Source organism: Chaetura pelagica, unplaced genomic scaffold (genome assembly GCF_000747805.2).
Source record: "Chaetura pelagica isolate M959 unplaced genomic scaffold, ChaPel_1.0 scaffold387, whole genome shotgun sequence".
NCBI lineage: Eukaryota > Metazoa > Chordata > Aves > Apodiformes > Apodidae > Chaetura > Chaetura pelagica.
In genome coordinates, this window is record NW_009954101.1 from 254,842 (window position 1) to 258,393 (window position 3,552).

Below are 3,552 nucleotides of genomic sequence, written 5' to 3' on the forward strand. Positions count from 1 at the left end.
TCGTTGCTCCAAAGAGAAAAAATACCGGCACGGGAACGATGTCGGCTTTTAGTCCAACGCTAGCAAATAGGTATTTTTCCAAAGTAAAGCAGTTTCAAAAGAAAAAAAAAAAGATATATATATATATAACCCCCATCCTGACATTTTAAACTCTGTAGTAAACCAGATAAGAGCAGGAAAAAGAAAACCCAGCGTTGGCGCCCCAGATGGACAACGAGCTTGTCCCGGGGTGGGTCTGGCCCCGTTTTCCTCCTCTGGAGAAGGGGCGGGAGCGGGACGTGCCGCTCCCGTGTCGGGTTGTGGAGCCCGGGAATTCCCCTCTCTGCGCTGTTTGGGAAGCCTGGGTGCCCGTCCGGGCGCTGGGTGTTTCACAGGGGTACCCAAACGTCGTGGCTTGAAGGTGCCGAGAGTTTTGCAGGTGTGTGTTAAGGTGAGGTGCTTTTGCTAAGTGCCCAGCCCGCTTGTGAGGCACTGCCCGCCTGCACCTAATCCTTGCATCTCTGCTGTTCTCACTTGAAGACACTGGGTTTATTTCAGATTGCATTTAAGTGTTGGCTTGCTTGAGGTAGCTCAAAACTAGGTTTATATCTCTGTGCCATAGGAGGCAGCTTCAGCAGTTTTAAGCCAGTGACTGGAGGCTTGTAGGAGCTGTCTGCCTGTACACAGCATTCCCAGTCACCTGCATGTGTCAAGAATTGCATTAAACAAAGAGCCGCTCTGATTTTTCACAGCAGCTGAAGTGATCCTGTACACCTTATGGTTTCCTAGTTTGCTCTTCCCAGCTCTTTTCTTAAAGCCTCGCTGAACAGGCAAAATCAAGCTTACCTAAGGCACGGCAGGTAGAAACCTGTCACCAAACAACCAAGCAGAAGGGGAAGATGCCTAGTAAAACCAAGATAATATACTTCTTGGTCAAAGACTAGAAAAAAACAAGTTAGATTAGTTTGACTTCAAATTTGTAACTGTATGGTGTGACTTCCTGTTTGTGGAAGATTAAAACTGTGAAATGGGAAGTGTTTCTTGCACAGGCATTAATGAAAATACTCTCTCCTGAAGAATGCTGCTGCTGAGCCATAGTGGTACAAACAATTGATTTCTTCAGAAACACACATGGAAGCAGGTGCAAAAAGACTGAAGAAGCCTGCAAAGTAGAGAAAACTCAGGTATCTGTTTCTGCTTTTCTGCTTCATAGCTGAGAAGTTTTGGATCTTTCCTCCTGATGTAGTTTGCGACCTTTTGCTTGTACTAGAAGCTTCAGATATGGATGTAATTTCAAGCAGACAAAACGAGATCTATGACTGAAATAACATTTCCCGTTCCATTTTGAGTAACAAAACAGAAAAAAGCTGTTCTTCACATTTGTGAGTCTTTCAATGTGCATTCCTCCTACCTGCAGGTTTTGAAAGGTGTTTCCATAAAATTCCTTAGTCTGCGTGGCCATCTTACCTTTACAGAAATCTAGTTGCATCTAACAGCTTAAAAAGTCCACTTTACCATTGTTGTTTAATTATTACTTAGAATACATTCCCCTGTAAGCTTTCTCTCACTACTTAAACTCACCTAACATGATAAAGCTTCACCATTTTAAATACCTCAGCTTTAAATGTCTTTGCTTTGAGCTTGGTTTGACAGATTTGGCATACATTATAGACCTTGAAATACAGATACCAATTTCTGCTTACTTGCCAAGTACAGTGCTTTTTTTTTAGATTAACATTACTAGCAGAAGCTTGTCTGGTTATAATACAAATTAATCTTCATTTTCACTGTCCTTCATACTTGAAAAAACAGCCCTGAACAACTTTGGCACTTGCAAAACACTCGAAGTGCAGTCAAGTATACTAACAGTGTGATTTGTGCAAAGTCATGCTGTGGAGGAAAAAATCACCAGACCTTAAAGCTGCTTGAATTTATCCTTTCTTTTAAGGTTCAGTGCATTTTATAACCTCTGTTCTCATGTTTTCAAAGCAGCACTGAACAAGAAATGGGCTTGTTTGTGTCTAAGTAGTCATTACGTAGTACTGTCTATGCTCATTATAGCTGATTACATAAAAGCCAAAACATATCCCAAGAAAATAACATATTTAAATACATGCCGTAGATGAAGAACAAGTTTAGGTGCATCCAAAATTAAGCATTTACTGTATTTCCATATGTACAGCTTCACAGATGAAGAGAGCTGCTGCAGTACAAGGAGTTAGCCATCGTGGAATCAGAAGGGAGATTATTGAGAAAGTCATGACCCTTGTTATCTTCTGAAATACTCCACAGGCACTCTTGCAGAGTCTTAGGTCTTGTTGGCAAGAAGAATTTGTGAACTTGCATTACGAAAACACGGTGCTTTTATTTTTTGTATTGTTTAAAAAGTACAGTTGTAAGTAAGAAGCTAAAGTGGATGCCAATTTGTTTCAAAATATCAGTTCTGTGAGCTTCTCCTTCTCCTTCTCCTTCTCCTTCTCCAACTGCCCCTGCTGCAGGGCCCCGAGCTGCGACCTGTGCAGGGACCTGCTGCCCTTCCTGCAATACACAAGAGGGAGCTCTTGGTCGTAAAAACTTCGCTGAGCTCTCCCAATTTTTACTACAAAGTGTATTCCGTGCCTAAGCTTTTCTTGCTCTCAGATTGGATCTTTCAATTCGGTGATAAATGAATACTGATAAGCTGAAAAACGCAGTGACAATCTCAGACCATAATACAGGCACGTTTCTAGGGAATGGGTTACAGCACCTAAGGTTTTATTCATCTGTCAGTCTTCCAGCTTAGCAGCAAAAGCCACACTCACTTTAGGAACCAGGGCTCCCTTGTATGTAACCTACCTAGATGTCCAGCAGCGGGGCTCACCAGCACCCGTATCCTGAGCAGGCTAAAGCTACTCCATGGGAAAGAAAGGAATGTTGTCCCATGGGACACATCAGCGTGGTCTGACATCCACGGCAAACTCAGCAACAGACGGGAATTAATCTCGGGTTAGCTTAACACAGCTCCCAGTCATCTCCAGGGCATGTGGCACTGAGGTGAAGCAGTAGGGACCACCCCATTAATTCAATTTCTCTAGGACCTGGAAGGCTCCTTAAGGGCAGGAGGCTCTTTACCATCTGTTCTCTGGCTGAACCTGGGCTTCAGTGGGCTGTGTGAAGGGCAGAGCTCTGGGGAAGGGCTGAAAGGCCTCAGAAAGAGCCAGTCAAGGAAAGGTTGGCTGCACTGAAGTAAACAGGAAATCCAAACAATGCCCTGGCCAGATTTTAAGCGAAGAATCTGGAGAATCCAGGCAGTCTTCCCACAGCACTCCTCCCAGTGGCTCACCTTCAGTTTTGTTTTGCTTTTGCTCCCTGTCATGACTGAATTTTGACAATGCTATTTCATTTACCTAATGAAGGACAGACTTGTTCTATCACATGTGCTCTCTTATCCACTCAGATTTAAAGTACTTACAATATGCAATAAAATATAATGAAAATAGTCAATTTTTACAACAATATGTATAATAAAAAATATAATTCTCTTGGCAGAAACTGTTTCAGTTAAGGCATTTTAAACAATATTGTGGCTTCATA